General features: G+C 39.6%; 1 long non-coding RNA gene across 1 annotated transcript; it reads left to right on the forward strand.

Moving 5' to 3' along the window:
- The first annotated feature begins 8,004 nt into the window (after positions 1-8,004).
- LOC135320931 (uncharacterized) lies at positions 8,005-9,790 on the forward strand. Its single transcript, XR_010380302.1, has 3 exons — positions 8,005-8,178; positions 9,109-9,168; positions 9,694-9,790. It is a non-coding gene; the product is annotated as an uncharacterized LOC135320931 (long non-coding RNA).
- Positions 9,791-13,932: the final 4,142 nt, after the last annotated feature.

Here is a 13,932-nt window from a genome sequence, read left to right on the forward strand (position 1 = left end):
GGAGTAGATGAAGGGACATTAAAAAGCAGAAAGGAGCGATTTCAGGTGGTACATCCACACCGGGGAGAATTGATGGATGACCGCCTGTGTGAGGCATAGACAGAGTCTTACAAACTTCATAAAACAGCTTCAAATGATCTTCCATCTGAGTGCATTTCATATGGGGTCCAGTTCATCACTGGTCACGCTGAGAGGGCAAATATTAATGATGGCAGAAAGGACACAGAGGCATCAAAAATTCTCAGTCATGTTCCCTGTTTAAAGGATGTGGCAGAGTGTAATATATTTGAGCTGGTTTTTCACTGAACAATTTTTGTGTTTTCTGGGACTCCCCAGTGCCCCAACGTTCCATACAGCTGGGTGTCCCCTCAGTGCAGCTCCGTCAGCGGTTGCCCTGGGCAGACGCGGTGTCACAGGGAGCAGGACGGTCAGCGTCCCCGGCTCCTCCGAGCCCCGTCTCCTCATCCGCAGTGCCGGGTTTCTCATCCATGTCTACTTAGGGTTGTTGAGAATCACACGTGATGGTTCAGGTGTGATTTGTGGTTGTCTCTGTGACTGGCATATAGTCAATATTTGATAGAAACACTTGTTTTTTTATTCCAATTGTGGCTCCTAGATTGCAGTGGGTTTTAGTCTGCATTTTTTTATATCTTTACTCATTTTTAAATATGCACTTATTTTTATTTATTTTTTTGGAAGTACTGGGGACTGAAGCCAGGATACTTTGCATGCTAAGCAGTTGGCCTACAACTGAGTAACACCCACCCTCCTTGTCTGCACTTAAAAATAAATATTGTAATACACAAAAGAGCTCTTAAACACCATCATGGGACATAGTCTCTATATAGGCATTTGAACACGTATACTATATCAAGAAGAATAAATGTTGTTGGGACAAACCTTTCTGAATCTGTTAATGTGCTTAAAAACGATCATAGCTAGTGATAAACACGAGACTTGGATCCAGTACTTCTTAGGGTCTGTTTTGTCATCATGGGAAATTACATTCTACAGAGAAGGCTAATTGGGTCTCTTTGATAATTGGATGGTTTAGCAGATGATCAAGGCTTTCAAAAGCTGACAGTTTTGTATGTTAAACTAACTACAAATTTATCTTCTAGAAGTTGGAAGTCCTAAGCTTGTGAAGTGCCCAGTAATCCAGGGGGAATATGTTTGTGTCTCTGTGAACGACTGTGTGTGTGATTTCAGGAAGGTAGAAATAAGTTCCATATAGACTTCTGATACCTTTCTCCTCCAGTTCAAGGTGTAGGCATATATTTACACAAATAAATTGATGTTCTTTTGTCATTTGGCATATTGGGAATAAGAGGTTCTCATGCTTGTTTCAGAAGGGTTGGGGAGCATGAGCTTAGAAAACGGGAGGAGAAAGAGGCCGGGAGGCACTTCACACTTTGTGCAGGATTTGAGGAACAGTAGCTTTTCTTTTCTCTTTTATTCTAAAGCAAACTGGCACTGAATTGTAACCTACTATTACTCAGAATTGCTTTTCTAATCAGATACAAGGGCCTCAGATTTTTCAAGGCAACATGAATGATGAAATGTGTTTTAACATTTATCTTTAAAAGTAGTTTTATTTTTCAAGGAAAAGGCTATAGCCTGTTCTTTCTTCCAGGGGCAAAAGAAATTCTCATTGATCTATGTACATGATCTATGTGCTTAATTTCTTTGGGGTTTTTTGGTTTTTTTAAGTGCTTGTTTCATTGTGGTGTGAATGAATGTTTAAAATTTTTGGATTTTCATCTTTAGAACATACTGATTTATCAGAACTGTTAAAAACTTGATTGTTCTTTGGTCGTTGTTTGGTGGAGCACCCTATTGATTTCTGCTGTGTGTTAAAGAGGGAAATTCTTCCTCTAGCCTGCATATCATTAAGTGAATGGCTTGCCGTGTGCCTTTAAAATTCATTGAATGCATTGAGCATGTTTGTCCAGTGAATTTTGAATTGACTCATAGTATTACTTTGTTTTTTTTCTGTGGCTTTTGCTCCTCTCCACAAGAATTTGAATTCCCTGTTGCATTTTGTATACGTGTTCTTAACAGGGGAAGATATTTTGAATTTTTTACAGAGGTGGGTTTTCCTATCCCCTCTGAATGCCTTCTGTAATTGATAAAACAAAAATCTGTTATTGCAGTGCTAAATAATTTCATAAACTATTTTTTGGCTTAATCAGAAGCAATGAGAAAGAGTGATAATAAAATTTACGAAAACCTTCCTTCCTTTGAAGAATATAAATCAGGTGGTTAGGCTGACGCATGCTTTGTGCCTGACATACTTACTCTTATGTCATTGTGTATCATGATTCGAAGATGGAGATACTTCAGGTTTATAGATTTTTGTTTTAACATTTGTGTTGAATTCTTTCTTCAGGCTGATGTTTCCTGTTTGGTTTGTGGAATGTGTAGAAGAAGGGAAACAAATGCTTTTTTTTGTTTTCAGGAGGCCTGAGTTGCTGATGAGAAAACAGTTGAGGGTGGGCTGAGGAACAGAGTGACACTCCCTCTCCTCCCGGCTGAAATTGATGAACAATAAAATCAATTAAGTGTATCGATATTTGACCAATTGAACTTAACGTGCTCAAACTGGCTACTTATGCCCAATGGAAAGTATTGAATTCACCGGCAGATTTAGGTGCTTTACCAAGTAGAAGCAGCTTAGAGCAATCAGAAAAATCAATCCTATGATGAGCTATAAAAATATATAATATCTTTTATTTTTGAAACTTTTCTAAGTTAAGTTGTGTAGAGCTAAAATTAAGTTTCAAGCACCAGGAGTTATGAGTGTGGGTGGTTCTGTGGGATCGTTATTCAGGGATGTGCATAGACCCTTCTAGAGTGGCTGAAGCTGGCAGGAAAAGACCCAAAACCAGGATTTGTCATCCCAGGATATTCTCCATAATGGTTCAATGTGGGAGCCCTTGATTGGGTTAACAAATTGTAGCAGACCCAGGCCGCCTTTCAACTTTAAGAAGAAAAACTATGCTTAGTAACTGCTTTGCAAGCAAGCGCCTGTTCATCCTCACTCCTGTCTCCTTGCCTTAAAAAGCAGAGACAATGCTTTGCTTGCGTAGTTGAGGTTTTAGATAGCACTCTGCTCATTGCAAAGCAAGGACCCAGGACCTCAGCTATAAAAGCTGGGCTTGTGTGCTGTTAGATAGTCTGTTATCCGCAAAACAAGGAACTGGCAGGTTTGGTGGTCTGTTTTGAAATTCACATATCTAAAGAATGTATTTTGTTCCCCTCACCCCATGACTTCCCTAAAGATACACTAAGACTTTGTACTCATGGTGGATACTGTAATCTCTGTCTCATCCACTTTTCCCATGTTTCTGCTTACTATCACACAACTGTTAATGACTATTTCCTTTGATTATACACAATAAATATGGGAGCATTTGATAGGCTCGTGGAGTTGGCTCCCTACTCCCTATCGATTGCTGGACTTTTTCCAGTCTTGAATAATCATTCCGTGTGTGTAAGTTTTCTGCCAGCCAGAACCCACAGTTCCAGGTGAGAAAGATGCAGGTTTATCTCTCCTACCAGAGGGAGAGAGAGTAGAGGATTGAGATCTGCTTCCTTGTGGTCCCTTCCTGCCCCAGGGCAACTCCAGGTCACCTGCAGCCTTCTGGCCTCTGCTCACAGGGCCTCTGTCCCAGGACTGACTGCAGCATTTTCTTCCCCGGTCAACATTTCCTATGCCTTTCAGTACTTGGTCTCTTGTCTGCAATTGAAACCTGGCAGATGTGATGGTGGTCTGCGTGCTGGTGGGCAGTCACTTGGGGCTCCCAGGAACCATGCTGATTCTCCTGAGTCTCTCATTCGGGGTTACAGAACTGTCGAGCACCGTAGGAAGCCCATTCACGTGAGGTCAACACAGCATTGCGTCGCTTTCATTTTATATTTGAATTTTCAGTGGAGAAATTATTTGTAGCTAACTGTTCCAGATTTTCGGCCTCCTGCTTTCCTCACCACCATTTCCTTGTTGGCTCTGGTGCTTGTTTTAAGAACCAGATTTCTTCTCTGGTCATTTTTAGCATCTGGGCTTGCCGAATCCTTGATCTTCATTTGAAGCAGAATGCTTCCTCGTGATGTCAAACTGATTTTCCTATTTCTGAATATTTCGTGTAAACTCAGCAAGTGTTTCAAGTGAAATGCTCTTATCCAATTTCAGTTTACCCACATTTGAAGATCTCCTGCTTTCATGCTGAGGGCAGTTTCTTCTTCCTGTAATAAAATTAGCAATTTGCGTTTACTATGGGAAGTTACTGGCCCTAGGTGCTTTTGTTCTTAACAGTTTTAATACAATTCACTCATTAAAATGTACAGCGGTTTTTACTCTATGCCCAGAATTGTGCATTCCAGTCAATCTTAGAACATTTTCATCCCCCAACAGGAAGCCCCGTATACATAAGCAGTTATTCACATCTTCCCCATCCTCCCCCAGCCCCAAGGAGCCACTGTTCTCTCTATGAGGATTTGCCTGTGCTGGACATTTTCATGTAAATCGAGTCATTTCAAGTAAATGAAACCGTGTATTATGACTGACTTCTTTCACACTGAGTAATGTTTTGAATGTTTGTCAAACTTGTGGCCTGGGTCAGTACTCTATGCTTTGCAATTGCTGAATAATATTCCACTGTATGACTGGGCCCCACTGTTTACCCATTCATCAGGTGATAGGCATTTTGTTTGTTTCTGCTTTTTGTCTGTGATGAATAATGGCGCCGTGAACATTCCTGTAGGAGTTTTTATGTGGACACTTGTTTTCAGTTCTCTTACGTGTGTGCCCAGAGAGCAGAAAGGCTGGGTCATTCATAAACCAAATGTTTAACTCTCTGAGGACCTTCCAGGCTGTTTTCCAAAGTGGCCTCGCTGTGTTAAGTCCTCACCAGCAAGGGCTGGGATCTCCGCTTCCTTTGTGGCCTCATTACTGTTTGTTATTCTCTTTTTGAGTATATACTACTGTAGTGAGTGTGAAGCAGTTTCTCCTAGTGGTTTTGACTTGCTTTCAATTATAGCTAATGATATTGAACATCGTTTCTTTGTGCTTATTGGCCATTTGTATATTTTCCTTGAAAAATACCTTTTCAGATCCATTATTCAATTTTTAATTGAGTTGCCTTTGTATTGTTTAGTTGTAGGAGTTTTTTTTTTTTTTTTTTTTGGAGATACAAATTCCTAATCAGATAAATGATTTGAAAAAATTTTCTCCTGTGTGTTGTTTTATCACTTTCTGGATTGTGTCATTTGAAGCAAAGTTTTCACTTTTGATGAACTCCAATTTATCTCTGTTTTCTTTGTTCCTTGTCCTTTTGGGGTAATATTTAAAATCTGAGGTATTTTATTTAAACTTTTATATATAAAATAACTTACTTTAGGACTGTTCTAGGAGACGGGTGCTGTTGTTGTCCCCAGTCTATGGACAGGAGACTGAGATGCAGAAAATTTCACTGTCATATCAGTGTCACAGCTACCCAGTGCTGTGGGAGTTCAGACCCTCATGTTTGTCCCCAACATCTGTGCTTTTCATCAACATGCTCCACTCCTTCCTGGAATCGTTAATGAAAAAATGTTTCCGTTTTTGATTTCTTGTTAGTTTGTTTTCTCTTTGGGGACCTCATCTCCTCATTTTCCTTGCAGAGGTCAGTGTAGGTTTATTTTAGGTCTCATGTAGGCAGAAGCATTGCTATCAGTTAACTTCTTTATTACTCACTCTCCAGTGATGATTGTTGCTAGTTGACCTAATCAAGTCATGCTTAAGTCTTTCCTGCTCATGACACTAAAAACACAGTCATGACTTACAGAATGCTCAAAGAAGAAAGTACTTGAGTGATTTTATTTTTCTAACAAATCAAACCAATCAAATAAAAACCCCTGTGTTGACACATATATAAGCCCTCCAGAATAGGGTAACTGTCTTCCTTGTGTTTCATTGGTTTGGTCACATTGTCTGGATAGTGCCTTGCTGTCCAGCAGTTTTTTTTAGGATACAGTGCTCGTGAACCATTTTAAGGACAGAATTTTGACAACAGACTGTGTTCATTTCACGAGGGAAAAGATCATATAGAAATACTGCTCTGATCTATTTTAAAATTTAGCTTGGAGTTTTGAGAAGTGTTCAGGGAACCATAAAAAGATTTTTTCACTAATTTTAGAACTATCTTAGACACATTATGGTTACATAGCAGAGTAACTTATCAACTAGATTTGACAAGAGGATTGTATTATTGATTATTTGTATTAGTTGAAATATTCTACCTGGGAAAAAGTAATCAGTGCCCATAAATGAACAAATATGTTTGTATTTCTATGCAACATGGGAGCAGACTTCATATGTTTCTGTATAATATATATGACTGTGTTTTAATATGTCTGTCAATGTTTTTATAGTTTTTCAGCAATGTTGTAGCCTTAGAGTTCGTCTAAGAAAATTACCCCTGATTCTAGTGCAGTTTGTACTGCGTATCCTGTCTTATGCATGGGATTCCACTGTCCTCTCAGTGAGGAATTTCCTCTCCTACTGAGGTAGTAGCAGAGTTAAAGGAACTGTGATTTCTAGGACTTTGCTCTCCATGTGTTTGCAGTTGGCTGTCAAACATGATTTTACCTTTCTTGAGTTTTCATTGTTAAATTAGAATTTTGGAAATAAATATTAATATGTTGCATCGGTCTCCTTAGAATCTTGATGTGTTTGTGCTTTCAGATTTCAATTTATGAAAAATGAAAATGCACTCTTGTTTTTAAGTAGTCCTTTTTCACTAGATATTTGTTTACCTCTTTATAATTAAAATATTTTTTTCCCAATGAATGAATCGGTGTGCATGTTTTAAAAGATACCTTACTTTTTATTTTTCTTATTGTAAAAGATATATTCATTTTACAGAATTTGGAAAATAAGGATAAACACAATAATAACTTAAAAATGGCCTCAAATATCACTTGGAGATACAGTTGTAAGGTTTGAAATTGAGAATTACAAGTCCTCTCATGTTGTTCTTCTTTTACAAGTACATTTTGGTTACTGAGACCCTCGAATTCCCATATGAATTGTAGTAGCAGCTAGTCAGTTTTTGCAGAGGAGCCTGCTGGGATTGTAATCGAAACCACGTTGTATGTATGGATCGCTCTGGGGAGCACTGCCACTCCAAGAGCACTGTTTTCTGATCCAGGAATGTGCGTGGTGTGTCTGTCCAGGTATTTAGGACTTCTTTAATTTTTTTCAGCAATGCATTTTGTTTATAGAGTATTATTTTACTTTTTTTCTTTGCCTTTATACTGAGTAAAAGTGTGCAAGTTACCGGGATCAGAAGTGTATTTGAGCCCTGCCAATTGCTGCCACCATGTAGGCTGCGCTCTTTCTTTGCCCTGTGAAAAATCTTGCACAAAATAGGACCTCAGTAACCCTCTCTTGAATGAATGATTATATGATTGTTGGATGATGCTTGAGAGTCCTTCTGATGATGTCTTTTTCCCAGCCTTTCCCCTCCTCTTAACTATGCCCTTTGTCTTCCTTTCATCTAGTCTGGTTTTCAGCCTGCCTGTGGCATTGATTTTCCCTCTCTGTACACTCTTCCTTTCACTGGTACATGATAATGTTACATGTGGGCTGTGGAAACTTGCTAGATGTCAAGAAAGCGCAAATCCATGGCATGGTAGTATTTTCAGACTGTGGTATTCTTTTATCAATTGAAATTAAATCAGGCTGACCCCCTGAGCCCTCCCGTGAGCTCTTTTCTCCTTCCTACAGGTGATACTGCTCTGGTTGCTGCCTGTGCCCTACCCCCAGCCTTGGTTTTGGAGTTGAGTAAGTCAACATCACTGGAGCCCTCTCTTTAAAAGATGAAAACATTTGCTCCTTCTCCCTGGTTGGGGACTTGGATGAGATGAGGTACCAGATAAAGAATGCAGCCCCTCTTATTCTGACCCCTGCTCTTTCCATTGTACTCTTTTTGAAATAGTACAGTTCAACTGTATAAAGATTGATTGTGAGCTAATGAGATAGACAAGACAACCGAAAATTTATTAAATATCCTTTCATGCCAGAAACAAATGTATTATACACACAAAAAGCACATAAAGCACGGTAGTACTGTGGTTACAAACATGGGTCTGAGATCGAGTCCTGCTCTGGAGTGACCAGTCCTGTGAGATGGAGAACTGGTAGGTCGGCTTAGCCTCTCCCATACTTGTTTCCTGTCCTGCAGAGACGGGTCTCGCTAGGCGTCCCTCCACCTTAGAGGTGCTGTGGAGTGTAAATGACGCACGTGGGCAGCCCGAGCACAGCTGTTCATTCCTCGTAAGTGCAGGATAGAATGGATTTGCGGAGACAGCTTTATGACCACCCCGTATAGACTCTCAGTGCGCCAAAGGGATGTCTTCTGGTTTGGATGTGGGATTCTCACTTCTCTAAATACCCAAAAATTGTGTTATTGGGCCTTGCTGATTTGAATCTATTCTTTAGAAAGTACATATTGTAGATATATTTTTCAAGCATGCATGCTTTTTTTCTTTTATTATTTATAGTCCTACCCTCTCATCTCTTGTTGTGACTTTTCATGGAATCCAGGGAAACAGCCCTAAGCCACCTGCCTCTTCACACGTCTCCGTGGCGGTTTTCTTCCCTGACTAGAAGAGGGTTCTGCATAGGAAATTTTCTTTGTTCCCCTTTTCTTGGAGTCTCTCTGTCTGTCTGCCCACCTCTCACCTGTCCATCTGTCCAGTTCTCTACCCACTCATTCTTCTGACTTGTTCCAAAAAGCATTTCAGGCAGCTTACAGAAGAACAGATACCAAAAAACAGGTGAGAAAATGGGGCCAAGTTCAGACAGTGAGGCTAGGAGGCGAGCTTGTGTGAGGGTTGCAGGCGTGAGACATATAAGACTTATAAGATTGCTGTGACTTATAAGATCGACAGCAACAGTGTGCCTGAGGCTCCCAGCAGACACAGGGAAACAGGGTTTGTGGGAGATTCTCACTGGATGTGAAATAAATAAGTGGATGAGGAGAAGCCCAGCCTTTCCAGCTACTAAGGCTTAGGAGAATATTTTGAGTGTCTTCCAAAATCACAGTATTTCATCTTTTCTTTTGTCAGAGTTCTATGTATAGTTGGTTATATTCTATACCTGGAAATTTCTCCAAAACTGCTTCCCACGTGAGTCTCATGGCTCGGAATGGGGTGGTTCTGCTCATTGACGGGTGTTGGCCAGAAACAGAAAATGACATCCTCCAAGAAGCCTGGGATTTGTCAGTTATGTTTTGTCAGTTCTGTTGACTTCAGAAAATGCTTTCACAGTTCCTCTCCATCTGAGGAGGCAGCATGCTCTCTTTGCAGCATCAGGAGCTCAGGGTCACGGGATGGTGGGGGCTGACTGCACTGCCGTCAAGACAGCTGAGGTAGTCACTGCAGGCGTGGTGCTTTCACGTAGTGCATTTCATGTTCTTTAATAGGTTTCAACAGGGAGTTAATTGAGTTAATTAACATGTAAAAAATATGATGCTTTGTTGTAAAGACAGTTATAGGCAGAATATAAGCTGTGAAGACTTTAAAAACGGTTTCATTACTTAAATTTCAGCAGGGAAGATTTAGTTTATCTTATTTATGCCTCTCTTTTAAAGTAACAAAGAAACAAGACAGAAAAAGCAGAGGATGATTTCTGTTCTTCCTCTCGGCTTGCAGGTGCCCTCACCTCCAGTGGCATCCATCCAGACACCAGCACTGACACTGGCCGTGCTCAGATCTGCCTCAGCCCTGAAGACACAACTGACAAATAGAAGGGGGCCGCGCCCTGTTACAGCAGGTGCTCTCACTTTGTGGGTCCTTATGTTACTGCGCATTGTTATTCAGGATCGCCCATTCTACATTGTTTGAAGCTGCTGCGGTGTCTCCTAGTTATTTGTTTCTGTAAGTACTCATGTATTTTCTCCAATGCATGGTACTAGACATCTAAAAATGCTTTTTTCAGATGAAAAGTAATGTGTATTTAATATAATAAGTCTGAAAAAAGGGGCAAAATAGGGTATCCTTGTCCCACTACTCAGAGACAGTAATTAACACTTTAACATCTATTTTCTGTCCTTTTCGTCAGTGTGTATCACCTCTGTCATAAAAACCAGTGAGCACTCTGTGCCTGTTTACTGTGTGGAGACCTCCATTTTCCATTCGGCTTATTACATGTTTTTCTGCAATATTCTATCTCCGCTGGCATGATTTTTAATGACCAGTATAGCATTATGTCTTGTGGAGGCATCGTCCATTTTACTTCGGACTTAAATAAACTTTTAAATTCAACTATACTTAACTGAAATACTGAAAAGAGAACTGTGGTGGTACCGAAAGGCCCCTAAATCCCTTCCCCTTATTTCCTGAGTGTAAAAGCTGTTGACAATGTGGTGTATATATTTCATGACGTTTATGCCTATGACATATATATATACCCATAAATACATACATACCTACATACATACACTTATATGAGAAATCTATGTATATGTGTGTGTATATATGCTTTATTGAAAAATAAGACCGTACTATATGTGTTCTGCAGCTCGCTTTATTCACTCACGGGTATATCATAGACGTCCTCCCACTCCAGACTCACCCGGTCCTTTCAGATAGAGAGGAGGGGTCTCCTGATGTGCAGGTGTGGTCTCTTGTGGAAGGACACCTTTGGTGGGAGAGTGATGTGGACAAGGCCCTGGACAATGCCGAATCACCGGCCCCTTCAGAGCCCACATCTTGCCGTGATTTACCGCATCATTTTCTTGATGTTGGACCCTTAAGTTTTCTCCATTTTCCACTTTCAGAAAGGATGTTTGACTGGCATCCCTCTTGTACAAACATACCTGTGATCTTGTATGAGTATTCCTTTAGTTAAGGCTTCTGGAAATTTAGTCCCTGGATGTGACATTTACATTCATCACAGGCTCCTTTCAAGTGACTCTAGAAATTGCTTCTCCAGTGGGGAATGAAAAGCTGTAGAATAACTTATGTAACCAATTCTCAATCACTGGATGTGATTTCACTTCAGCTTTTCATCCCACCATTGTAAACAGTGCTGTGTAAATGCTCTGATGAGTACATCTTTTGAACTGATTTTTTTTCTAAATGAAATGATTCCTAGAAGTTGAGTTGAGTCTGTGTGTACACACGTTTTTCAGAGTTTACATATCCATTGACATGTCATCCTCCAAAATGTCACTCACAGTTTGTTCTCTCACAGATGGACACTAGCTAGAATATCTTTTATAAATATTTGCCAATATGATGAACAAAAGTGCTTTTTCATTGTTTTAGTTTGCATTTGATGACCAGTGAGGTATTGAGCATTTTTCACTCATTAGCCATCTGACTTTTTAAAAGTGAATGATCCCTTTTGTCCTTTGCACACATTTAAGTGAGGGAGCTTCTTGTTGCTTTGTGACAGCTCTTTGTATGTTATGAACATTAACCCCTTGTCTTCATCAACATGTATCACAGAGCTTTTTCTTGTCATTTCTTGCCTTTCATTTTGTTCAGTAGTTTTTTTTATTTTCTTTGTGGCCCAAAATATTTTTAAGATTGTAAATGTCTTCCTTTTGGGTTTTATCTTTGGTATTATTCTTAGAAACACTTTCTTATAATGATATAAATTTCTTCTGTAAGTTTTTTTAATCTCTAAGATGGAGATGATAATAGTACTTGTTATAGTGAGGAGAAGTTGAATTAATATGAGCAAAGAGTTGCATTAGTATTTTAATATTTACATCACTATCTGTAATTTTTCTTGTGGTCATTAGCACAGGAATAGAATTTGTTCTTTCCAAGTGATTCTCTGATTGTCCCAGTAAAATTATTGAATTCATACTTTGCTCTTTGATTTGAAATCCCAACTGTACAATATACTTATGTACACTAGAGTCTTTTTTTGAGCTCATGGTTTATTTCTGTCAATTTTACTTTCTTACTCCAGCGCTATATCTTACATATTGTAAAAATTTATTTAATAACTGAAAGTGTGATTTTTTTTGATTCTTTTCTTCCATCACAAATTTTCTTGGCTAGTATGAATTTATTATTCCTGAAGAATTCTAAAATACTTTGTTCAAGTTAAAAAAGACAGATAAGGGTTTTCATGGGATTTTTTAGTAAGTTTTGAATTATCTTTAGGAGAACGTACATCTTTACAAAACTGCTTTCCTCCATGCAATATGTTGATGTCTCTACATTCACACCTCTTACTTTACTCCTCAGTAGAGTCCAGTAGTTTTCTCCATGTAGAACATGGGCTTTAATTTTGAGTTTATTCCAGATTATTTTTGATGTCTTTGTTAATTCTGTAAGTGAGAATTTTTTGCTATTATATTTTGTAACTGTTTAAACTGACACCTAGGAAGGCAGAATCGGTTTGTAAATACTCACTTTGTAAATTGTCATTTAAAATTGTAAGTATTAAGTACTTGTTCCAGAATCTTTTCTTTTCTGTTTTTAAAAATTTGTTTCCAAGATTCTCAAAATGGTCATAGCTAAGTAGTATATTTGGGGAGACAGATGGAGAGAGGTAGTGTGGCTTATGTACAAACTCTGAGCAGTTTCATGGCTGCCTTTAGGCTGGAGAAGCCGCAGAAGAGCCAAGGTTAGACCAGGGATGGCTTTGTATGCACTGGAAAGCCAGCTTTCCTGCCTTTGTGGAGAAGCCTGTTGGGCATGACAGGTAGATGATCAAGGTCCGATGGAGGCCATTGGCTGCACAGAGCGCTGTGACTGTCAGAACTGGCGACCATTAACATGGGAAATGCTTGGCGCCAGGAACACTGCAGGGGAGCTAGGCATCCTGTGTGTTAAGGATTTTCCAGTCCTGGGAGTGGGAAGAGCAGACTCTGCATTCAGATCTGAGTTTGAATTCATCCTCTCTTGTTTACTGGTCCTCTGACTTTTGTCAAGTTATATATCCGCTTTGAACTCCTGTTTTCTTGTCTCTCAAAACAGGAGAATTACGGCCTGCTGCTAGAGTGCTTGATCAAGTTAAAAGATTTGTGTCTATAAGATGCCACGTATAATCACAAGCTCAGTAAGAAATGGGCTGTCACCTTTCTTCTGCAACTAAGTGCTTGACAAGACTTGGGGGAAAGCCAGTCCATAATTTGTGTGTGATGTAATTAGGAACAAAATTAATGTCTTGCCTTTCCCTAGCAGTATTCGTACTCCTTTGCTTCATTTACTTCTTTCCTCCTTTTCTTTCCCCTTTTCCCTCTTTCACCATAAGAGCCTGAGACTCTCTCAGAACACTAGATTCAAATTACTTTAAAGGTTGTCTCATCCTCTTGAAATGACTGTAAGATAAAAATATCTGTAAATATCCCAGAATTCATTGTATTTCATTTACACACACACGCACACACACACACAATCAGGCTACCTCCCACTTGCTGAGGGAGAAGGAACACTTTTTCTGTGTTTCCATTCACTGAGCGTGAGAACAAAGTCTCTTATGCAGAATTTCTCCCGGCTTCTTGCATGGTGTTTTTAATTGGATTTCTGCTTTGTTGCCATAGAAATATTCTCCTAATAGAAGAGAGGAAGTGGAGATATAGACATTCTGCTGACATATTGGTTTAACCATATTTGAGTTGGAAAGTACTTAAGATCATAGAGCAGTAAATTTTTATGGTTCAGAATCCATGATGTTGTAACTTGGACAAGAACCTGGGTCTTCTGCCATCGTTTCCATGCGGGCGAAGAGGCAACTGGGCAGGGGATGGCAGGGGTCCTTCTTGCTTGAGTTCCAGGGTCTTGCTAGTTTTCATTGCTCACCTGCCTTTAGTTTATGTCCATGTGGCCTCTCATGGGAAGGCCACTATGTCCTGGTAGACTGAGTTTCTAATCAGCAAAAAGCTCTGGATCCACTCATATTTCCCAGAGTTTTATGCTGACCTGCTG

The sequence above is a fragment of the Camelus dromedarius genome, unplaced genomic scaffold (assembly GCF_036321535.1).
Source record: "Camelus dromedarius isolate mCamDro1 unplaced genomic scaffold, mCamDro1.pat HAP1_SCAFFOLD_189, whole genome shotgun sequence".
NCBI lineage: Eukaryota > Metazoa > Chordata > Mammalia > Artiodactyla > Camelidae > Camelus > Camelus dromedarius.